The sequence below is a fragment of the Ovis aries genome, chromosome 9 (genome assembly GCF_016772045.2).
Source record: "Ovis aries strain OAR_USU_Benz2616 breed Rambouillet chromosome 9, ARS-UI_Ramb_v3.0, whole genome shotgun sequence".
Lineage (NCBI taxonomy): Eukaryota > Metazoa > Chordata > Mammalia > Artiodactyla > Bovidae > Ovis > Ovis aries.
In genome coordinates this window covers 18,505,327-18,531,417 of record NC_056062.1, presented here as the reverse complement: position 1 = coordinate 18,531,417, position 26,091 = coordinate 18,505,327, and positions in this window count along the sequence as shown.

The window sequence follows — 26,091 nt, the reverse complement described above, 5'->3', positions numbered from 1 at the left end:
CATGACATGATTGCTAAAGATTCCTTCTCATACTGTATTGGGTTTATCTCTCCATTATCTTTATCTCCCATCTTCATCGACCAGTCCATCCTAAAGTAAATCAACCCTGAATATTCATGGGAAGGATTGATGCTGAAGCTGAAACTCCAATACTTTGGCTACCGGATGCCAAGAACTGACTCATTTGAAAAGACCCCGATGCTGGGAAACATTGAAGGCAGGAGGAGAAGGGGATGGCAGAGGTTGAGATGGTTGGATGACATCACCAACTGAATGGACATGAGTTTGGGTAAATTCTGGGAGTTGGCGATGGACAGGGAGGCCTGGCGTGCTGCAGTCCATGGGGTCGCAAAGAGTTGGGCACGGCTGAGCGACTGAACTGAACGGAACTGAATTAATTGAATTAGAGTCATTATTTTAATTTTAGTCTACTCAGCATGATACTGCATTCTAGAGAACTCATGAGAAAGGTTTGGAGAACTAAGCAGTGGTAGGAGACAGATTTAATTAGTGGATGCACATCCGTATGTAGATTAAAAGACTGAGCAAAATAACAAGGAAGCACCTCCCTCCCCCAGCTCCTGTAAGAACTGGCCCTGGCTCTGCCATAGATATGACTTGCTAGTATGACAGGTAAGGGAGCTGGAGGCACATTAATTCTGTCCTCTCTCCAGCCCCGCATCTCGGCTCAGAATTTCAGTGTTTCACCTGGGGCAAGGAAGAAGCTCTCTCAGTTAATTACCACGTGTTAACACTGAAGCGGAAGCCTCGCTTCACTGCTGAATGCAGTCATTGCTCCCAGCGTCACTGTAATGATAGCCCCTCCCTGGCCTTCTGCCTTTAAGCTTGGATTTAGAATCTCAATTGCTATGGATAAAATTTAACGTGGCACAAAATATCACAGAAGAAAAATGAGACCATAAAACGCACCTTTTGGTGGTGAATCACTGTAGTACCCGGCAGTATTTCCTTGGAGACAGGTCATTAACAGCCTGCTGTGCCCAGGCTGCTGTTCTGCGGAGTGTTGCCTGTAGGCGGATATGGGCAAGTTGTGCAAAGTTGATCTTTGAGTCATGCCTAGAGGGGGTTGTCTCAAGGCTACACATTCAGCAAACATCTACCGCCAGTGTTTCAGGTCCTGTGCTGAGTGCTAGGGCATTTCCAAAGATAAATGCGATGTGATTCCTTCTCTCACAGTCTGTCTATGCAGACCGACGGATCTAAGGAGTGTAATGGCGGCTCTAAGGATAGTAATAGCGGCAACAGTAATAATAATAAATAGCAATATCTATAATTCACCAAGTACTTGCTAAAAATTTCACATATAATACCATGTAGCTCTGCAGGATTGGCTAGTAATAGATTTCATGGCGTTCCAGGGAACCCATACACTTACTTTTGGAAGGGGATGTGAAGGAACCCTTACATCTCTTTACTTGGGTGGTAGTATACTTACAGGAGAGAATATTTGGGGGAGAAACCGTGTGGCTGGCAAAAGAGGCAGAAAGAAGGACGTGAGGAGCCTGGAAAGGGTAAGTGAAGATGAAAGAAGACTGGCATCCAGGAAAAGTATAAAACCTTGCAAGAAAGTGAAAATAAATCACCTGTGAATTTGTGGAGCCCACTCAAGGGAGTACAGGGATGCTCAGGGCTACATCCTAGATGGAATGTGCTAGAAGAAGAGTCATATGGGAGTGGCTTACAGAGAGTGACATGCCTACAGAAATTAATTTTTGAATTTGTACTTTGTAGGGAGACAACTTTACTTTTATCTTCATAGGCTGAGATGTTAGCAGGGCTGTAAAATGTCTTTAAGGTTATACAGATTATCATGGATATCCTTTTAAGATGATTAAATTGTTTTGTATCCTCTGATGACCATGTTGAAAATAACTAGTATAGGTTAAGCATTTGCCTTGAGTGAGGTGCTATTGAAAGCATATCCTTAGACAGTCTAGCCTCATTTAATTCACACAATTACCTCTGCAGTAAATATGAATACTGTGTATGTATGTGTACTCAGTTGTGTCTGGCTCTGCAGACCCATGGACTGTAGCCCACCAGGCTCCTCTGCCCATGGAATTTTCCAGGCAAGAATATTGGAGTGTGTTGCCATTTCCTTTCCAGGGGTTCTTCCCAACCCAGGGATAGAACCTGTGTCTCTTGCGTCTTCTGCATTGACAGGCAGATTCTTCACCCCTGAGCCACTTGGGAAGCCCAAATATGAAAACTACCAATATATATAAGCTTGAAGAAAGAGGTGTGCTAGTTTGCTTTTAATATAAACTATATAAATAAACTATATACTGGTGATAGAAGCAAGTTCCAATGCTGTAAAGAGCAATATTGCATAGGAACCTGGAATGTCAGGTCCATGAATCAAGGCAAATTGGAAGTGGTCAAACAGGAGATGGCAAGGGTGAATGTCAACATTCTAGGAATCAGCAAACTAAAATGGACTGGAATAGGTGAATTTAACTCAGATGACCATTTTTTCTACTACTGTGGGCAGGAATCCCTTAGAAGAAATGGAGTAGCCATCATGGTCAACAAAAGAGTCTGAAATGCAGTACTTGGATGCAATCTCAAAAACGACAGAATGATCTCTATTCTTTTCCAAGGCAAACCATTCAATATCACAGTGATCCAAGTCTATGCCCCAACCAGTAACACTGAAGAAGGTGAAGTTGAATGGTTCTATGAAGATCTACAAGACCTTTTATAACTAACACCCAAAAAAGATGTCCTTTTCCTTATAGGGGACTGGAATGCAAAAGTAGGAAGTCAAGAAACACCTGGAGTAACGGGCAAATTTGGCCTTGGAGTACAGAATGAAGCAGGGCCATAGCAAACACCCTGTTCTAACAAGACAAGAGAAGACTCTACACATGGACATCACCAGAAGGTCAACACTGAAATCAGATTGATTATATTCTTTGTAGCCAAAGATGGAGAAGCTCTATACAGTCAGCAAAAACAAGACCAGGAGCTGACTGTGGCTCAGATCATGAACTCTTTATTGCCAAATTCAGACTTAAATTGAAGAAAGTAGGGAAAACTTAGCAGCTTAAAACAGCACATGGGTATCACCTCAGTGTCTGTGGATCCAGAGTTCAGGCAAGGCTCAGCTGGACATCTGCCTCAGGATGTCTCACAAGACTGCAGGGATGGTAGCTCATCTAATACTCCACTGGGAAGGGGCCCACTTTCATGCATGTTTGGTTCATCTCCTTTCAAACTGTTGGACTGATGGCCCTGGTTTCTTGCTGGTCATTAAACAGAGCTGCTTTCAGTTCCTCTCATGTAGGCACAGTTCATGACATGCAGCTTGATTCATTTCTTGAGCTCTTATCATGAAAGTCGCATCCTCTCAATGTCAAGGTATTGAGCTGGTTAGGAGGAAAGGGGATTATACAAATCCATAAGGACCAGGATCTTTAGGGCCTATTTTAGAAGCTGTCTACACGTAACTAGCTTGGCAGGGCAGTGATTAGCACCTTGTGATTCTCAGTACCAAGCATCCTTAACACACGTCCCAGGTTGCGTGCATTCTCTCCTTCGAGCCATGGATGGGACTTGAGTTACTCCTGTGTCTCTGAAACTTACCAAACATTGAAAAAGTAATTTACTATCTGGGCTCACTCTCTTTAGCTGTACAAACAAAGGGATTTGGCCTGACTTCTTTTCCTAAGAGTATTAAATCTTCAGATCATTAGACTACCTAAATTATGTATCTCATGCTCAGAATACCCACGGTGTGAATTTCATCTTCTTCTTCAAATCTTTGTCCACATGGCTCCATCTCAGTGAGGGCTACCTAGTTAATGTTTCAGCCTGAGCCTCTCCATGTGTGTATGGCTGTGCATGTTTCCAAAACACTTATTATATTATGTTATAGAATTTACACATACAACATGTTTCTTGTATCACTTACCCACTAAAATATAAGCTTCAAAAAGACAGGGATTTGTCATTTTTCTTTGCTCATATATCCCAAATGCTTACATAGAAGTCATTTAATTAAAAAATGCTAAATTATATCTGTAAAATATTTTATAGAAAAAAAAGTATGAGGAACTATACTAAATTATAATTACTGGACAGCTTGTTGTGAATAAATTATTTTTTAATTGTAAAGTTGTTTTGAAACTTGTTTAAAGTTTCTAGAAGTCTTGTATAAGTACTATTACATGTAAAAGTAATACAATATATTTAAAAATTGCAAATCAAATAATTTAGAGGGTTTGTATTTTCATTTACATCTGTCAGAATCTGAGGTTGGAAATGCCCACCCTATAAAGAAGAAATAAACAATGAGTTTTGAGTTTATTAGCATTTCTTAGTTTAGTTTATCAGAGTGAGTTATCAATAATATAGTCTGAAGAAAGCAAATACTTAGATGAGGCTTAGATATATCTTCTCATATTTGTAGACTTGAGGTTGCAATAGAAACAGACTAAAGTGATGATAACAATACATACTTTTCATCTAAAATCTAAACTATCTAAAATTATCTATATTCATTTATTTAGATTATCTAAATCAGTTTTGAAAATTAAAGCTTAGATATTGAATATATGAAAGTATAGTTAAGGAACCATTAAAAAAATTTAGCAGACTTTCCTAAACACATATATTCAGTATTTATTAAATACCTGTCACTGATGAGTTACTCTTCTGAAAGCTGATTGCTTAAGTTTCTTATAGAAGGAGGAGCAGAGAAAATTTAAGTGACCCCTGATGGACAGGGAGGCCTGGCGTGCTGAGATTCATGGGGTTGCAAAGAGTCGGACATGACTGAGCGACTGAACTGAACTGAACTGAGCTTGTTTTAATATTGAGACGAGACGCACATGGAAACAATACCCAGACATCTTCTAATACAGGATCAAACTGTGCCCAGTGAAATGGGGGTGGAGAGGGGTTATGAAGTCACCAGAGTGGAGGGCAGAAAGGGATTCCCACCTGAAAGGCCATTTGGGTGTCACCCAGCATCAATGCAGCTCCAAGTACTTCCACAACCTCCTCCCAATACCACGCTCTGGTCCTGCCAGGTTCCAGAGAAGTGGGGTGTATTACAATGAAATTTGAATGAAAATTCCTAAAGGAATTTTGTTATCCTATGCAGAGAAGACCTAAAACAAACCATTATTAACACTAATGAGCTTTCTTTCTGTTATTAATTTTGCTGTTTAAGCTCAAGGCTTGCCATTAAACATAATTAAGATGAGAAGCATTTATTAAATAATATTCTTTGAACTTACATAATTCAAATGATGAACATAATAAACCATATCATTAATAGTACTGTTTTATCTCCATCCTGCATTGGTTTGGGGGAGACACATTAGAAGGGGACAACAGAGGATGAGCTGGTTGGATGGTATCACCAACTCAATAGACATGAGTCTGAGTAAACTCGGTGATGGACAGGGAGGCCTGGCATGCTGCAGTCCATGGGGTCGCAGAGAGTCAGACACGGCTGAGTGACTGAGCTGAACTGATCTCCATCCTGCATTGGTTTGGGGGAGACACATTAGTAATGTTCCAGTCCACTTTATCACGATATCACTCATCTCATCTGAGGCCACACTATTTTTATCTTATTTCTGACCCGTGTTCAGTTGTTGGAGCTTACTATTATTGTGTCCTTTAATGTACTTCTACACAGTCTGCTACTTCTTCCTAATTGCAGTGCCCCCTGGTCTACCCTCCTCCAATGGCTAAACTTCTGTCATCTTAAAACTCAGTTCAGAGCTTTCCAGTGGCTTAGCTGGAAAGACCCCACCTGCCAGTGCAGGAGACCCAGAAAACATGGGTTTGATCTCTGGGTAGGGAAAAATCCCCTGGAGAAGGATATGGACACCCAGTCCAGTATTATTCCTTGAAAAGTCCCATGGACAGAGGAGCCTGGTGAGGCCACAAAGAGTCAGACACAACTGAGCAAGCACAGGCACTCAAAACTCACCTCCAAGCCACTGTCCAGACCCTGATCTCACTCCTAACCAGTCTCTGTGTTCATATAGGGCTTATGCCTGAATCCCCTGGAATGGGGAGAGTCTCTGGCTACCCCAGCCTCTGTGTGGACAGACCCTTGACTCAGGAGAAAACTTCTCCCTTGAGCATGGTGATGCACACACGCAAAGTTAGTTAATCAGAGGTATTCTCTTAGGTTTGTCAAATTGGAGGTTGATAGGAGTATCAGTTTGAGCTCCTATAATCTTGCCCTAAAGAAGTTGCAAAGAATTAGCATAACCTTTGAAGAGAAGCATCGCCTGGACAGTAAACAAGATTCCTGATCTTTTCCAAGACTCTGGATTCAGTTTCCTCCCTGAAGACATCCTCGTCCTTTCCCTTTAATGTAAACCAATTAATTACTCTCTCTCTGGGTGTCTCTCTCTCATTTTTAGCTGGGTTTTTGTCTCTTCTAGTCTAAAAATTTATTAACTACTTAATACCTCATGTGTAGTGTTAGTTGTTAAGTCCTGTCAGACTCTTTGCCACCCTATGGACTATAGCCCACAGGTTTCTCTGTCCATGGGATTCTCCAGGCAAGAATACTGGTGTGGATAGCCATTCCCTTCTCCAGGGTATCTTCCCAACCCAGGGGTCATTAATCACTTATTTTTCTTGCCACTGGACAGTGGAGTTATTGAAGACACTGTCTTATTTATCTTTGTACCCTAACGCTTGACAAGACCCCTGACAACTTAGGCACTCAATAAATAGTTGTCAAATAAAAAAGTAGAGAGATCAGACCCATTTTGTAAGGAGACATTTGCATAATGCTACATTATGCCCATTGTAAAGAGACCACATGACTAGCATGTTTTAAATGTACCAGATTGATGTTTTTTAATTTAATTTTTATTTTATATTAGACATAGAGTTGATTTACAGCATTATGTTAGTTTCAGGTGTACAGTAAATTGATTCAGTTATACATATTCATTTTTGAAAAAAAAGATTCCTAAACTTGATGAGACACCTGACAAATATAATTTAAAAATAGTCAAAAAGGGGAGAAACATTTTCTCTTTAACTCTATGACTTTGTCCAGGACCTTTTACACATACACACACATACACACACTGATTCTTCATATGTTTTCCTCTGTCTCTAATACCTCTCCTGCCTTGATCACTCAGAAAACTTGTCTTCAAGATGTGTTTAATATCAGAAACTTCTGTTATATTTTATGATCAACCTCTCTTTCACTGAATCCCCCAAAAGACAAATTTTATCTCATTCTATAGATATTACCTGTTTTTATTTCTATTCCTTCCCTTCCTAGAGTTTAAGGTCTTAAAAGGATGCATGTTTAATTTAGCTTTGCATCTTCAGCCTCTAACATCATGCCTGGCACCCAGTAAGTTTATCAGTGAGCATTTGAGGAGAAATCACTTGTACCAGAACTCATTTGAACATCACAGAAAAACTGAGGGACCCATATTGTTCTGTCAGTTTTATAGATGATACTCACACTTGTAATAGTAGGATTATTTGTTTCTTTTGGTCCCCATTGTGTCCTCATCACCTGATAGTGTCTGGCATATAAGGGGTGTCAGGGAGGATGTAATTTTGCTTGACCCTACTAGGTTCTGACTGATCAAAGAATTAAAATCACAAGAGGCAGATCAACAAGAGAAAATCGAACCAAACTTTAGTAACATGTACGTGGAAGAGACCCAGGAAAACTGAGCAAATCCCAATATGGCTGAAGCACTCAGCTTACAGATGTCTTCAGCTAAAAATGAGGATATTGGGAGTAGTCATTAGGGGACCTCAGAGAGGAGGAAGGCAATTCATATGGAGGTGGACAAACAGACATTTAGTGAACACGTGTTTGCTGGGCCAGGCAGAAACAAAGGGCCACAGGTCTCTCAGAGTTCCCCTACCACACCTAGTCCGTATCCCTCACAGATACCTCTGGTGATTGCTCTATTCTGGAAATAGGCCCTTTATCAAAATTCATTTAGGCAGGTGGGGGGAGGTCAAAGTTTCTGCCTGAGTCTCTGGGTCTTTGTTTTCGGTCTGAAATAGTTTGCTTGCCGAGAGAGACATTTTAGGGTGGCAAATTTTGCTCCCTGCAGGGATCTCTGCAGGTATGCGTGCATGCTAAGTTGCTTCAGTTGAGTCCGAATCTTTGAAACCCTGTGGACTGTAGCCCACCAGGCTCCTCTGTCCGTGAGATTCTCCAGGCAAGGATACTGGAGTGGGTTGCCATCTTCCCGACTCAGGGATCAGACCCAGGTCTTCTGCGTTGCAGGCAGATTCTCTATGGCTGAGCCACCTGGGAGGTCCACAGGGGTCTTTATAGAAATCAGAGTCTTAGCTACTTACAGTGGCAGTGCCTTCATCTAAGGTTGGATTTCCTGCATCTCAGTCTTCTGTCCCACTGCACTGCATTGACCACACAGGGGGCAGTTTACAGGGAGAGGTGCTGACAATCAATTCTGCATTTCCCCCATGGTTCTTACACACCCCTTTCAGGTGATTATTTACCACGAGTCCAGAATTTCATTAGGTGCTTCCATAATTTGAGTTGTAAGTATCATCGTAATTCCATGAACTGTATATTATATTATTATATCCTCATTATACACAGACAGACAAAATCAAGACTTAGAAATCTAACATAATTTAGTATGTATAGGTTCTCACTCTTTTTGTTTTTTAATTGAATGGAAATGAAGTGAATTTAATTATATATTAATATATAAAGCATCCCAGACTCATTTTGTACTGAAAAATCTTGGAACAAATAAACATGCAAAAAGGTTAAGCAATGTCTGTGTTCAATTGAGCAAAAAAGCCTTTGTGAAAACCTAGCAAAATGATGACTTCCTTAGTGAGCTTTGCCAATTCCTATCAATACTAGACAGAGAGGAGTCTAAGTAGCTACTTAAATACCAATTACTTAGAAATGGAAAACAAACAACGGGAGCAAGGCTAGTGAACTGTTTAACTTAGCAGAACAGAGAGAAGACTTTGCTAATCAGGGCAGAGACTGGTACATTTGCCCCCAGGTCACACAGGGCTCCACTGCTAACTGGCACACAGCCCAGGGAATGCACAGATGCTGGGCAGGAAAGTGGCCTCCACCACTTTAGTCGTTTCTTCCTTCTTCCTAGAGATAAAGCTTCCCTCCAAAACACTGGGCCATGTAGTGGGTTTCTTCAGCCTCCTGCACTCAAGGACAGGGGACAGACATTGTAGAGAAATGGGCCCCTGACCCAGGACCATGCATCCTGCTGTTTCCCCATAATTTAGAAGCAGGGCTGGTTTCATGAGGCTGAGACACATGGAGTCACATCGAGCTCCGTGCTCAGCAGGATTCATGATGGGTTTAATGTTCGGCTGTAATTGTATTAAAATTGTTAATAATTTTATTTTGAACTTGTGTGTTTTATAAGTGAAGTCTAGCGGGATGGAGGGGAGGAAATAACTTTTTCTCTTCCCTTCTAAGTTCTTGGCTAGGAAACCCCTTGCAATGCAAGAATAGCAGCAAAATAAATAAACAGAATTACTCAGAAGTTTAATAACACGTATAATTCCTGTATACATGGGAGAGACCCAGGAAAATAAGTTACTGTCTAGAATGACTCAAGCCAGCACCCTAAATACCATCTGCAGCTAACGACATGGAGGTGCTGACAGAAGGCTGCTATGATGTGGAAAGTTACCTGGCAGCCTGCATCTAACATGGGTAGGGTTGTTATGAGGAGTAAGTCAGTTGTCTTCTTCACTGAGAGCATTTCCAGAGATTCAGTTACCCTCCTGGTCCTATTACAGAGAGGGAGACCCCCTGACAAATGGAGATTTCCCTTATGAATGTAAATTTCCCTTACAAAGGGGTAACTTCTACTACTTGGTTTTCAGAGCTTCTCCTGTAAGCCAGCTCACACAGTAAAGAATCTGCCTGCAATGCAGGAGACCCGCCTTTGATCCCTGGGTGGGGAAGATCCCCTGGAGGAGGAAATGGCACCCCACCCCAGCACTCTTGCCTGAGAATTCCAGGGACAGAAGAGCCTGGTGGGCTACGGTCCATGGGGTTGCAAGAGTTGAACACGACTGACTGACCAACACTTCCACTTTCTTTCCTGTAAGAAGAAGCTTCTCCTTTTAAGAAAGCTTGTTCTTTCTTAGAAACAATCAGCTCAAGATGATCCTTGCACCATGGAGGCATATTTGGAGTGGCAGATTCTTCGGGGACAGTGGGGTGAACCTCTTGCTACCTGTTTCTAGATAATGTTCCCCAACGCCCTTCGAGCACAGAATCCTGTTCCCTGTGGTTGGTGGAGTTAAGCAAGACTTGAAGCAAGCACAAACTGAGCATTTTACATCTAGGATTAATTGGGGGTGGTGACAGCTCCTAGAAGCCACACTTGTCATTGAACCCCAAACTTGCAGAAAAGAGAGTAATGCTCTACAAAAACTTAGTGACCAAGGAACTCTATCATAGTCTTTCTTCCTCACAACTTCCCTGTATTAGCCAACCACTTAGGCTGAAATGATGACTCAGAGGGAAAGGGCAACCCATAGATCTTTTCCTTTTTGGCTTTATGTATTTATTTGCACTAATCACTAATCAGTAAACCACAGGTGCAAGGTACTGGTAGAATGTGTGCATATCAAATCCAGTAAAACCAGTTGAGTTTACTTTGTGCAGCGATTACTTTGTCCTGCTGAGAATGAAATGCATAGGCATGTATGAGCTGTAAAAGATAAGTCATGTAATTTAATGCTTCCACATATAAGTTAAATACTCATATGTTTGCATTTAAAACTAATTTTACAATGTAAAGGTAAACATATGATTCATGCGAATCATTTACAATTTTATTTTATATATTTTTTAAACTCAGAATGACATTGACTAGCGAGTGACAAAACACCATGACAAGGGAAGAAAGTGATTATAAAAGAAATCCAAAAACCTTATAATCGAGAGTCTTTAACAGAGCTAGTTCCCTGGTCTTTGAACAAAAGATCATGCAATTTCATTTTATCCTGCATTTCACAATAATGTAGTCATCTATTTTTTGTTTGCTTGTTTTTAAGATTTTTCATTTAGTTAGTTGGTTATTTTTGGCTGCCCTGGGTCTTCAGTGCTGTGCACAGGCTTTCTCTAGTTAAGGCGAGTGAGAGCTGCTTTCCATTGCAGCGCACAGGCTTCTCAGAGCACAGGCTGTAGGGTGCATGGTCTTCAGTAGTTGCGGCTCACGGGTCCAGGAATCGTGGCTTGTGGACTTCAGAGTGCAGGCTCCGTAGTGGTGGCCCATGGGCTCAGTTGCTCTGAGGCATGTGGGATCCTCCTGGACCAGGAGTCAAACTCGTTTCTCCTGCATTGGCAGGCAGACTCTCAACCACTAAATGGCCAAGGAAAATCTAGTCAATTCTGTTTTAAAAAGTAAAGTAGAATAGGAATTCTTCCCCAAATGGTTAATGATCCCAATGAAAGATAAAGTGAATAAAGATATAGATCATTTTAGTACATTGTGGTGAGTTCAGGGACAACTTTACAGAGAAAACTATATGAGCATTAATTTTAACTAAGGAGTCATGCAGATTTCATGATATGGATGGTACCAGGTTTGAGTTTTGAGTCCTAAATTATCTGTAGAATTTTAAGGTTTATCCAAGTAAAAAGTTGTACTGTTGGAAAGAGGTAAGTAGAGAAAGCCTCCCATGTAAATGTATCTGATGCATTAATGAAACATACTGAGGAAGAGAAAAGAAAAGATATTTATAGGAAGCCATAGTAACAGATGTAATCTTTATTCTTGGTCAGACCATCTGCTAACATCAGTAAAGGTACTGTTTCCTTCTCCACACTTTTCATTTGGTGTTACTGCTATGAAGGAAGATTCCTGACATTCAGTCATTCACTGTATCAGCAACTGCTCTTGCTCTTCCTTCTGTCCCCTTGGCACTACTTATAAAAAAAAAAATATTCAGTCAAGTAAATCTGAAGATCTCACTGGTTTTATTCAACAATCCATGAATCCATCCCTTGAAAATGGCAACCTACTCCAATATTCTTGCCTGGGAAATCCCATGGACAGAGGAGCCTGGTGGGGCTCCATGAGGTCACAAAGAGTCCAACACGACCGAATGATTGAACAACAACAAAAACAAAAGAATCCATCAGGCAGCACTGCCTCCTCCAACTAGAAGGGCACTCAGAGGGGCTGCACCAAGTAGAAGGTTTTATAGGAAGAAGGATGGGACAAGGGAGCTGTCAGTACAAAAGAGCTTCCCTAGTAGCTCAGTTGGTAAAGAATCTGCCTTCGATGCAGGAGACCTCGGTTCAACTCCTGGGTCAGGAAGATCCCCTGGAGAAGGGATAGGCTACCCACTCCAGTATTCTTGGGCTTCCCTTGTGGCTCAGCTGGTAAAGATTCTGCCTGCAATGCAGGAGATCTCGCTTCAATTCCTGGGTTGGGAAGATTCTCCTGGAGAAGGGATAGGCTACCCATTCCAGTATTCTTGGACTTCACTGGTGGCTCAACTGGTAAAAGAATCCACCTGCAATTGGGGAGACATGGGTTTGATCCCTGGATGGGGAAGAACCCCTGGAGAAGGGAAAGGCTACCCACTCTAGTATCCCATGCGGATACTGTACAGTCCATGGGGTCACAAAGAGTTAGACACAACTGAGCAACTTTCACTTTTCTTTTCTTCCAGGACATCATTTTGTGAAGGAGAGAAGTACAAGGGTTTTTCTCAGGCAGCTTGTCTCTTCTTCCTCTGGGGATGGAGAGAGTCCACTGTGACAGATTACCTCCATGGTCTTGACCCAAAAAATTCTAAACTGGTTGACTAAGGTTAAGATCAAAACTGCAATTAGGTCAGGTATGAAATCTAGATTTGGTGTCACAGGCTTTAGCACAAGTGGTGTCAATCTGAGCCTGCGGTTTTTCCCTTAAAAGGGCACTGTTCCTGGTAGGCATGGCCTCACTTCATGCTGCCTGCTTCAAGTCTGTCTTAGTCTGTTGGGGCTGCTGTAACAAAATGTTGTAGACTGCATAGCTTGTGAACAATGGACATTTATTTCTCACAGTCATGGCGCCTAAGAAGCCCAGGTTCAAGGCACCAGCAAACCAAGTGTCCGGTATTAAGGCCTGCTTTCTGGTTCATAGATGTCTTCTCACTGTGTCGTCACCAGGTGGGATGGTCGAGAGAACCCTTTGGGGTCTCTTGTACAAGAGTCCTCTGTGATGTGATCTCATTACTTCCCAAAGACCTCACTGCAAACACTGTCACATTGGGCGTTAGGATTTAACATGTCAATTGGGGGGCTCACAAACATTCAGTCCATAGCAAGGCTTCACCTATACTAAGCACTTCCTCTTTCCACAGAATTCTCTAATGACATGGATGCAGTGGGATTTTGGATGGCCTGGATCTATGGCTAGCATGGAAATATGCAGCAGATAATATCATCAGAGCAATCCTAAGTCAGTGAGGATGGATAAATGCTTCTGACTCCTGCCCACTGGTGAAAGAATTCTGTACAGTTCTCAGGAAGTCCCTGTGGAAGGAGCCCCCAGGCCCCTGGATGCAACCTTGCCATTCCCACATTAATTTTCTTCCCTTCCGCCTGCCACTCTCCCAGGGCTATCTCTCCTGCTTCTTGAAATCTTCCAATTAAACTATAGGCTCACTAAACTGTTTCAGGCTCTACTTTGATAAAATCCACATATTGAATACTTTATTATCCTTCCTAAATTAATTGTCAAAGATTTTTATAGGTTAGCGGGTATAATATGAACCGAAAGTCATCGTTTTCATGTTTCCTATTTCTCTGCTTTGAATAGTTCCATTGGTAATGAACATTCTTGCTTGTTCCTAAATTTGATATAAATATTTACATTGTTTTGTTATTAATAATGATGTTTGCTACAGATTTCTGGCAGAGTCTTTCAAAGGAAACACATTTAAATTTTATCAAAAACTTTTTCATTTTCTCTTTTTCCACTAGTCATTGTCATCCTTCGATCCTTAACATGCTCTTGCCATGTGGCTGCACCGTCTCCAGATTTTCCATGTAGTCCAGCTTGGTGTTGGCTCTCTGCAGGGCCACCCAGACCCTTCTTTCACTCATCCAAGTCCCCTCATGGCTCACCCCAGAAGTCCACTTTCGCTGACAAAACACTTCATTCACAGATCTCAATATGCTTATGGATTTAACTCATGTCCTCTCATTTCAGGCCATCAGCAAACAACAGAAATGCTTCACTAGCCTTTCCAAATGTGATGCTCTTCTGCTGGAGGGCCACAACAGTCACCTCTGTTCTCTGACCCTGTATCACTGATGCTTTGACCTTTTGGTGTCTCTCTAAGTCTTAGCATGAAGATGGATTCCTCATCCTTACTTGACTGGGAATGGGCTTGCCTGTTTCCTCATTCTTACAGACTAAGACTCTGTTCCCCATTCTCTGCATACCCCTACCTTTCAAACAACCTGAAAACACAGTCTCTCTCTCTCTCTCTTTTTTTTTTTTTAAATTTTGGAGACTATCCTCAGCATTCTATAACTCCCTTATACCAAAAACCTTAGAAAGATCCTAACACTTCTTTTGTTCTTCATATCTGAAACTAGCATTTGTTAGCAATTCTAAATAAAAAAATCAATCGCAGACATAGTCTTGTTCCTATTGTACCTGGCCTGACCTGACCAGTCTCTGATCATCACTCACTTCGGGAGAAGAGACACCGCACATTTCTTCTACACTGGCACCTTCTTCTCCAGGTGCTCTTCCTACAGCTGCTTGAACGGCCCAACCTCACCTTTGCTCAAATACTCTTCAAGGTCACTCTGCATGGTCAACTGGAGAAATTCCAAACTACTACCCTTGGCCTAAGAGATTTCTTACATTCTGGATCTTTCTATATAATTTTCTACTTCTAATAAGTATTTGAACATATGAAGCATTTAAAAGTGTGTGATGGTTTGACATGTTATTTGAAGTTGTAACTAGTCAATAAAGTTATGACATGGGAGTCATGATCCTATAGTTTAAGCCCTTAATTACTTTTTTCTTTAAAATGTGAGAAAGAGGCACATCTTCTTTTATCTGTGTTTTTCTGCACCAATGTGTGTCCCTCTAACTATGTATTAGAATTACAATTGTGAGCTTCTGTGGTTGGAACTGATTTCCAACCAGCAGACTAATTTAATTAAATTTTCTCAGTGTAAGATCTGGATGTTCTGAAATACATATTTTTTAATGTCTCCTGGGTGATTCAAATGTGCAATCATGGTTAAAAAAAATACTGGTGACTCTTCCTGTTTTCCCTTTCAGAAAATGGCTGCACCTCGTGTGCCTGCTATTTGGTGATTCCATTAGCTGTCTAACACACCTGTGATGGAAAATGCTTCTGAGCATCCAACATGCTGCCTGTTATTATTCTCATTTTTTGTTCTGACTCTCCCTTGACTAACTGATTTAAGAAGGCTCAAGAATTCTGAGATATGCCAGGAGATATTATTTTCGCATTTTTATATCAGATCGTCCTCACTTCCCCTCTTTTCCCTATGAATCTTAATAAATACAAATAGATATCAGTTTCTCTGCAGACGAAAATAAAGCTGTTGAGATTTTATTGGTAGAATTTAGCAAACAGCATTACCTCTTATTTCTTCACACTAATTCTTAGTTATCAAATGAAACCGCCAACACCATCTCTGCATGGGATGTCGGTGGCCTTGGGATTCTATTAGATTTACTGTTTTGGGGTGAGGCCGAGGTATAAAAGCAAGTAAGTGGCTATTATTTCATAGTCTAATAGCTGACTGAACGGAGAAGGAATGGCTTCTTGCCTGGAAAATCCCATGGATGGAGGAGCCTGGTAGGCTGTAGTCCATAGGATCGCGAAGAGTCGTACACGACTGAGTGACTTCACTTTCATTTTTCACTTTCATGCATTGGAGAAGGAAATGGCAACCCACCCCAGTGTTCTTGCCTGGAGAATCCCAGGGATGGGAGAGCCTGGTGGGCTGCCGTCTATGGGGTTGCACAGAGTTGGACACGACTGAAGTGACTTAGCAGCAGCAGCAGCTGACTGAAGCCTCTGGGGGGAAAAAAAAAAAAAAATCCATGTTCAACGAAGCACCCATACATTTATCTCTGCTTCACTCTGTTTTGGATGTATAAAATACACCCCAGGAAGAAATAAGCCTCGTTAAGAGTAGACGATGAGCAGCCTGTTTACCTTGGTTCCTCTATCCTGCATCACAGCTCATCCGAGATAGACGGACAACAGACACGGGCTAGATATCAATCTATAGCGGCACTCGAAGCAGAAATGTTCAATCTCAGATTGTATAAGAATAATCAAATGCACAATAAAGAATGACTGAATGGTTACTATGGAATACAAGGAACGCACAATTTCATTATATGTTAATATCATCACCAACATACGCCATAAACAAGAAAAAAGAAAGAATGTGTTTATAAACTAAACTTTCAAATGATGTTTGAGTAACTTCTAGGAGAAAAAAAGAATTAAGAAAACAAAATTTCAAAATCTTTTCCCTTAACATTTTGTTATTTCTCTTTTGCCTCAAATGCTGGTCTACCTGGGAAAGTCAAGTATGAGTCCCAAGAGTGTATGGTCCATCACGTTTTCAACACTTTTTCAAGTGCAAGCAGTTACGGTGGGCGGTAAGGCTTGTTTCTCCCTAGAATATATTATATAAGAATATCTTATTCTTAATAAACTATGCAAATGTTCATGTTCTCAATCTATTTATTAAGGAGAATTTCATCCCTCTTTCTGTCACAAGTTCAGTAAGGATAACCTTGCACCATGCATCCCACTTCTCTTTAGCAGGATTTCTGATTAATCCCCTCATCAGTAAAATAAAAGGAAATAGTTTAATGATCTCTATGGCACCTTCTAATTCAGGGGCTCTTTAATTTTGCTACTGTGCATTCTAGATTTATAGACATAGTAGGATATTATAAGGTGAATACAGAAGTAAAAACAAAATTAAACAAGAAATTCTTTGAAGGATATGCATATATCACGGAGAAGGCAATGGCACCCCACTCCAGTACTCTTGCCTGGAAAATCCCATGGATGGAGGAGCCTGGAAGGCTGAAGCCCATTAGGTCGCTGAGGATCGAACTCGACTGAGCGACTTCACTTTCACTTTTCACTTTCATGCATTGGAGAAGGAAATGGCAACCCACTCCAGTGTTCTTGCCTGGGGAATCCCAGGGATGGAGGAGCCTGGTGGGCTGCCGTCTATGGGGTCGCACAGAGTCGGACACGACTGAAGTGACTTAGCAGTAGCAGTAGCAGCATATACCAAGAAGTTAGGAACTCAGATTAAAAAGAGCCCTGATTTTAACCAGAAGATTTCTCTAAAATATAATACTTTGTTTAAATTGTCTTTCTATACTCAGCTAAAGAAAAAGACAACCCCTCTTAAATGCTAATGTTGTAATGTTTCCAACTTCCATGCTGTGTTCTCCTGTGTCCCCAGCTTACTACATGCATTGATTAAGAGACATGAATTAATGCTTGTAAGTACTTAGAAACATGTGATACAAAATATTATAACTAGAAAGCATAAGGAGAATTTTGGCCCTTCCTTTCATCTGTATATCCCTGGACTGAAAGACTTCTACGCTGTCTTGATTCTACAGATCTAGGGATCCTGAAGTGCTGGGAGCGAGCATACTGAAGTGCAAGGTGGCTCATGAGAGTTCCAGCAGTCACAGTTAGGGAAAGAGTTGTGTGCTGGGGAAATTATTACCAAAATAATCCCCTTCTGTTCCATTAAGTTTATGAGGATCCAGACTGGAAGAAACTGTCAAGGAACAGTTTTTGTTGTTGTTGTTGTTTTCTTCCAAGTGTTAATATTGTTAACATTCATTTTAGATCTGTTTTTTTCTAAAATCCTACAGATGCTTAGCTAAAATGCTGAGGTTCTTCCATGCCCTGGTCTAACTTTCCTTCTCTGACTCCATGATATATCTTTCCCAGCCCCCAGCCCGGCCTGGCTGCTGAGAACAGTAAAGCATCCCAGCTTCACTGCTGCACCAGGCTCCTAGCAGTAATCATCCCTAATAGACCTCACTGCACACCCACATTGAAAATATCCATTTCTCATTAATAGATTAAGCAAAAGCTGCTAAATAATGATGATAGTAATAATTATATAGAGGGTCTAAATACAAATAAATTTTGAATTGGGTTAGAAGGCAGTGGAAAATTCAATTTTCCAATTTGCACTGCCAAGAAGAGAAATTGCTGCCTGGTAGAATTCAATACAGGTCTGTATGTTTAACTGAGCCAATGAGCCCTGCTTGCTATAACTAAAAATAATACAAATGCAAGACATAAGTACGGACTCAGGGCACTCCATTTACCGTTGGCCTCTGTGTTTTTGTGCTTCTTGTCTTTGTAGCTTGAGTCATTGCTCTCCTATGATTGCATAGAAATATTAAATGTGCATTTTCTTAATTTTGAGTGATTTTTTAAATATAATTTTGTGCTCCCTTACTTGAGAAATCCCTTTATTAACTCCATTTCTCATATGATAAGGAATTTCCTCCATGTTATGACATAGTGGACACAGTCTATGTCTTTTACTTCATCCCTTCCGTGCCCCCATCATATTCAGTGCTCCCATCACCCTGAAGGTTTTCTGAGTATAGTAGGCTTTTCTCTGTGAGTAAACTTGAGGGGTACAAAGAAAATTAAGCAGTATTCATTTTTAATCATCGCACAGGTGGTTCTGGTTGATGGAGGTGGTAAATGGACAGCACTTGAAGAATGGCTCAGAAGGTAAAAATAGAAATGACTCATGTTCTTCTCTGCTGCTGCTGCTGTTGCTAAGTCGCTTCAGTCGTGTCCGACTCTGTGTGACCCCAGAGACAGCAGCCCACCAGGCTCTCCCGTCCCTGGGATTCTCCAGGCAAGAACACTGGAGTGGGTTGCCATTTCCTTCTCCAATGCATGAAAGTGAAAAGTGAAAGTGAAGTCTCTCAGTCGTGTCTGACTCTTAGTGACCCCATAGACTGCAGCCCACCAGGCTCCTCCGTCCATGGGATTTTCCAGGCAAGAGTACTGGAGTGGGGTGCCATTGCCTTCTCCGCATGTTCTTCTCGAACTCATCCTAATTCTCCCCCTGAATGCTCCAATTTGCAGTCCTTATTGTAAGCAGAGAGGACCAGATGCAAACTCCTGCTTACAGTTTGCATGGATGCAATCCAGATGTAATTGTATCTGCCAAGTCCTATCTTGGGCACCCGGCATTTGCACATGTACTTTATCTTTAATGTTCACATTCCCCCTGAAGGGTAAGCAATCTTACAGTCACTTTACAAATGAGGAAATTGAGCCTCAGAAAGATTAAGGAAATTTTCCCAAGTTATACATTACAGATACAGGTCATTTCAGAGCTCACACCCAGAGTGTCTGACACCAGATATTACTAAATATCGCTCCATATAATTGCCCAGCCATTAGGAGAATGTTTCTGTCACCATGACAGCGCATGTTGCTTCATGAATAAAATGAATAAAGTATTACATTTAATTTCTTGGCAACAGTGTAAAACCCTTCTGAGTCACTATTTTTTATAAATCACAAATAAAACATATACATTTTAAAAAATCTTACAAAAGCTCACACAAAATAAAGTAGGTGTCAGTTTTCATAACTTCTTGTACCAAATCCTATACCAAATAGCTCTATGACTTAAACAATTATGACACCAATATCTCTGGGTATCTGTTTCCATATCAGAAGAAATGCTGATATATTTGAGAAAGCTTTTTCATCAGATTAGCATTCATTTATTGCACTATATCCCACATGTACCACATATTCTGGCCTAATGGATTAATCTCCTTTTTAATGACTTTCATACCTAGAATTTTTTATTAATATGCTAGAATAAATATCAATTAATCAATTATAATTCTTCTCTATAAATTTTAGATCCTTTGAGAAATATATATTTGAGACTGATAGCAATTAAAAACTTATATCTCTTTTATTACTAACAAGTCTGGATTGGAGAACAAGATTTACATCTAAGACCAACACATGCTTCCTGAAGTCCTCCTCAGATCTACATCTTTAGGCCGATTCATGGTAAACGTGTCTGCAATACATCTATACATTCAATAATTCTTCAAAAAATATTTATTTATTGTCTGCTCTGTGCCTGCCACTATTTAGATGCACCTTATACAACAAAGAACAAAGGAGACAAAAATCCCATGCTGTCATAAACTCTTACTCTTGAGGATATTGACCTGACCATCTGATGAATGTCCAGGACTGTTTCTAGCAGGAGGTGTGAGCTCTGACCCCATCAAATATGGAAGCAGGTTCAGAGTATATGGACAGAAAGCCCACCTGATGTGAAGTTCTGCCGCTCCGAGGAAAGTTCAAAAGAAGCTGAACTACTCATCTCCCTCAGTAGAAAACGAGTGCCTGTCCTTCACTCTCACCAGCAAAGAAAATTTCAGGTGTCTTCTTATGATAAAATCCCTAAAGGAGGAAAAGTATTAGAAGATTGTAGTTGCTGCTGAGGCCAGACACAGAGTATTGCAGAAAAGAGTGCATTGATTAAGAACAAAGGGCAGAGATAGCTGCTGTGGGCCGACCTCATGACAGACCAGGGAGGGGCAACAGTTTTCATGGGTTAATAGCCAATTTTTATAGTCTCAAGACAAAGGAAACTCCTGCTGGCAGGTTGGCATCAGGTGATTCGTTGGAGTGCTAATAGCTGTTTACTGGAGTGGGCATCTTTGCCTAACTGGGAGTCAGGAAGCATGCTAGTAACAATCGGGGGCCTCTTAGCAAGGTTACCAAGGGGTGCAGTCAGCTTCGGAGGTGTCCTTCTTTCTGAGCTCCACGCTCGTGGCCCTGGGGCTGTGGGCAGGGCTCAACAGTTCCCTTTGAAATAAGTTTCAGAGGAAGAAACTGCTTCCTCTATTACAATTCTCCAAATGTTTGTTATTTAAACCCATTGAGCTTATCAGGTAAGCTCCTAGTCAAGGATAAAGTTCCTCTGGAAGAGAAGATCAGCAGTTTGTTGGGGAAGTTCAGCTCTCATTCCCCAGAAGATTCTGAAATGGTCAGAACACAGCACTGATAACATTAATTTTGCCGCCACACTGTCCCTTAGGCTGAGCATTAGCTTTCTATCCTATTTTCAACCCATTGAGTACCCACTGAGTGAAGCACTAGCCTTTAATTTAGTCATCATCTAATTTATCAAATGTCACGGACCCAATTTAGATACTTTAATGATATTATTAAAAAACCCTTAACCAATAAATTAGAAAACTTATATGAAGTGGAAAGTTTTAGAAACAAAAATATTATAAAATTATAACATTCTGATTCAAGAAGTAATAAAGCCTCAATAGTATAACTATTGAAGTAACTGAATGAGCAGTTTAAGAGCCTTCCTTGTAGAAAATTCCAGTCATGCAGTTTCATCAGAAAATTCTACTAGTTTTAAGAAATAATTTTAAGTGCTTATAAATATATCCAGAGAATAAAAAAAGAGAGAGACCATTCCTCATCCAATTTTCAAGTGCCATACATTATATTTATACCAAAACTCTTAAGAACCATAAAAAATGATAATTTCTAGGACAAAGTAGCTCATTAACTTAGAAACGGAAGTCCAGAACAAAATATTGGCCTGTCAATCTATATATCCATCTATCTATTGATCTCTTGATTTAGTTAAAATTTGGATTTATCTATCACATATTCATATTAATAGTAAAAAAAAAACCAATTCTATCTCAATAAGTACAAAAAAAGCATTTACCATTGTTCAACATCCATTAACATTAAAAGTAATCACTGAACTGAGAATAAAGGAATAACTAGTAAATTGCTTTTATGCGTCAACTTGGCTAGGCTATTGTGCCTGGATGTTTGGTCAAACAACCACTCAAGATGAAGGAATTTTTATTTTTATTTTTATTTTGTTTCTGCATCTCTTTTATTCTGAGTTCAGTTTTCACCTTTGTAGTCTTTGTCTATACATCTTTTAATTTCAGCTCTTACTCTTGAATTATAGTTTACCTGAGTGTTGAATTCTAGGCTCGTAGCTCTTTTTTTTTTTTTTTTTAATTTTAAAATCTTTAATTCTTACATGCGTTCCCAAACATGAACCCCCCTCCCACCTCCCTCCCCATAACATCTCTCTGGGTCATCTCCATGCACCAGCCCCAAGCATGCTGTATCCTGCGTCAGACATAGACTGGCGATTCGATTCTTACATGATAGTATACATGTTAGAATGCCATTCTCCCAAATCATCCCAACCTCTCCCTCTCCCTCTGAGTCCAAAAGTCCGCTATACACATCTGTGTCTTTTTCGCTGTCTTGCATACAGGGTCGTCATTGCCATCTTTCTAAATTCCATATATATGTGTTAGTATACTGTATTGGTGTTTTTCTTTCTGGCTTACTTCACTCTGTACAATCGGCTCCAGTTTCATCCATCTCATCAGAACTGATTCAAATGTATTCTTTTAACGGCTGAGTAATACTCCATTGTGTATATGTACCACAGCTTTCTTATCCATTCATCTGCTGATGGACATCTAGGTTGTTTCCATGTCCTGGCTATTATAAACAGTGCTGCGATGAACATTGGGGTACATGTGTCTCTTTCAATTCTGGTTTCCTCAGTGTGTGTGCCCAGAAGTGGGATTGCTGGGTCATAAGGTAGTTCTATTTGCAATTTTTTAAGGAATCTCCACACTGTTCTCCATAGTGGCTGTACTAGTTTGCATTCCCACCAACGGAAAAGAAGAAGTAAAACTTTCACTGTTTGCAGATGACATGGTCCTCTACATAGAAAACCCTAAAGACTTCACCAGAAAATTACTAGAGCTAATCAATGAATATAGTAAAGTTGCAGGATATAAAATCAACACACAGAAATCCCTTGCATTCCTATACACTAATAATGAGAAAGTAGAAAAAGAAATTAAGGAAACAATTCCATTCACCATTGCAATGAAAAGAATAAAATACTTAGGAATATATCTACCTAAAGAAACTAAAGATCTATATATAGAAAACTATAAAACACTGATGAAAGAAATCAAAGAGGACACTAATAGATGGAGAAATATACCATATTCATGCATCGGAAGAATCAATATAGTGAAAATGAGTACACTACACAAAGCATTTTACAAATTCAATGTAATCCCTATCAAGCTACCAGCCATATTTTCACAGAACTAGAACAAATAATTTCAAGATTTGTATGGAAATACAAAAAACCTCGAATAGCCAAAGCAATCTTGAGAAATAAGAATGGAACTAGAGGAATCAACTTGCCTGACTTCAGGCACTACTACAAAGCCACAGTCATCAAGACAGTGTGGTACTGGCACAAAGACAGACATATAGATCAATGGAACAAAATAGAAAGCCCAGAGATAAATCCACACACATATGGACACCTTATCTTTGACAAAGGAGGCAAGAATACACAATGGAGTAAAGACAATCTCTTTAACAAGTGGTGCTGGGAAAACTGGTCAACCACTTGCAAAAGAATGAAACTAGATCACTTTCTAACACCGCACACAAAAATAAACTCAAAATGGATTAAAGATCTAAATGTAAGAGCAGAAACTATAAAACTCCTAGAGGAGAACATAGGCAAAACACTCTCCGGCATAAATCACAGCAGGATCCTCTATGATCCACCTCCCAGAATACTGGAAATAAAAGCAAAAATAAACAAATGGGATCTAATTAAAATTAAAAGCTTCTGCACAACAAAGGAAAATATAAGCAAGGTGAAAAGACAGCCTTCTGAATGGGAGAAAATAATAGCAAATGAAGCAACTGACAAACAACTAATCTCAAAAATATACAAGCAGCTTATGCAGCTCAATTCCAGAAAAATAAACGACCCAATCAAAAAATGGGCCAAAGAACTAAATAGACATTTCTCCAAAGAAGACATATGGATGGCTAACAAACACATGAAAAGATGCTCAACATCACTCATTATTAGAGAAATGCAAATCAAAACTACAATGAGGTACCACTTCACACCAGTCAGAATGGCTGCGATCCAAAAATCTGCAAGCAATAAATGCTGGAGAGGGTGTGGAGAAAAGGGAACCCTCCTACACTGTTGGTGGGAATGCAAACTAGTACAGCCACTATGGAAGGAATTTTTAAGACGTGGTTAACATTCGTATTGGTAGTCTTTGAGTAACCCCGTGTCCAAGGAGTGGCGGCTGCATGGGCGCAGGAGGGCCAAGAGGAGCTACTTCACATTCAAGGTCAGGAGGGGCAACCTCGTCCAAGGTAAGAAGCAGCAGCTGCACTTTGTTGGAGCAGCCATGAAGAAATAAGAGGTCCAAGGTAAGAGAAACCCAAGTAAGACAGTAGGTGTTGCAAGAGGGCATCAGAGGGCAGACACACTGAAACCATAATCACAGAAAACTAGCCAATCTGATCACACGGAACACAGCCTTGTCTAACTCAATGAAACTATGCCATGCTATGTGGGGCCACACAAGATGGACAGGTCATGGTGGAGAGGTCTGACAGAATGTGGTCCTCTGGAGAAGGGAATGGCAAACCACTTCAGTATTCTTGCTTGACAGCCCCATGAACAGTATGAAAAGGCAAAATGATAGGATACTAAAAGAGGAACTCCCCAGGTCAGTAGGTGCCCAATATGCTACAGGAGATCAGTGGAGAAATAACTCAAGAAAGAAGAAGGGATGGAGCCAAAGCAAAAACAATACCCAGTTGTGGATGTGACTGGAGATAGAAGCAAGGTCTGATGCTGTAAAGAGCAATATTGCATAGGGACCTGGAATGCTAGGTCCATGAATCAAGGCAAATTGGAAGTGGTCAAACAGGAGATGGCAAGGGTGAATGTCAACATTTTAGGAGTCAGCAAATTAAAATGGACTGGAATGGGTGAATTTAACTCAGATGACCATTATATCTACTACTGTGAACAGGAATCCCTTAGAAGAAATGAGTAGCCATCATGGCCAACAAAAGAGTCTGAAATGCAGTACTTGGATGCAGTCTCAAAAACTACAGAATGATCTCTGTTTCCAAGGAAAACCATTCAATATCACAGTTATCCAAGTCTATGCCCCAACCAGTAACACTGAAGAAGCTGAAGTTGAACAGTTCTATGAAGACCTAAAAGACCTTTTAGAACTAACACCCCCAAAAGATGTCCTTTTCATTATAGGGGATTGGAATGCAAAAGTAGGAAGTAAGAAACATGTGGAGTGACAGGCAAATTTGGCCTTGGAGTACAGAATGAAGCAGGGCAAAGGCTAATCGAGTTCTGCTGAGAGAACGCACTGTTCATAGAAAACACCCTCTTCCAACAACACAAGAGAAGACTCTGCACATGGACATCACCAGATGGTCAGCACTGAAATCAGATTGATCATATTCTTTGCAGCCAAAGATGGAGAAGCTCTATACAGTCAACAAAAACAAGACCAGGAGCTGACTGTGGCTCAGATCATGAACTCCTTATTACCAAATTCAGACTTAAATTGAAGAAAGTCAGGAAAACCACTAGACCATTCAGGTATGACCTAAATCAAATATCTTATGATTATACAGTGGAAGTGAGAAATAGATTTAAGGGCCTAGATCTGATAGACAGAGTGCCTGATGAACTTTGGTTGGAGGTTTGTGACACTGTACAGGAGACAGGGATCAAGACCATCCCCACGGAAAAGAAATAGAAAAAAGCAAATGGCTGTCTGAGAAAGCCTTACAAATAGCTGAGAAAAGAAGAGAAGTGAAAAGCAAAGGAGAAAAAGAAAGATATCCCCATTTGAATGCAGAGTTCCAAAGAATAGCAAGGAGAGATAAGAAAGCATTCCTCAGCAATCAATGCAAAGAAATAGAGGAAAACAACAGAATGGGAAAGACTAGAGATCTCTTCAAGAAAATTAGAGATACCAAGGGAATATTTCATGCAAAGATGGGCTCGCTAAAGGACAGAAATGGTACGGGTCTAACAGAAGCAGAAGATATTAAGAAGAGGTGGCAAGAATACATAGAAGAACT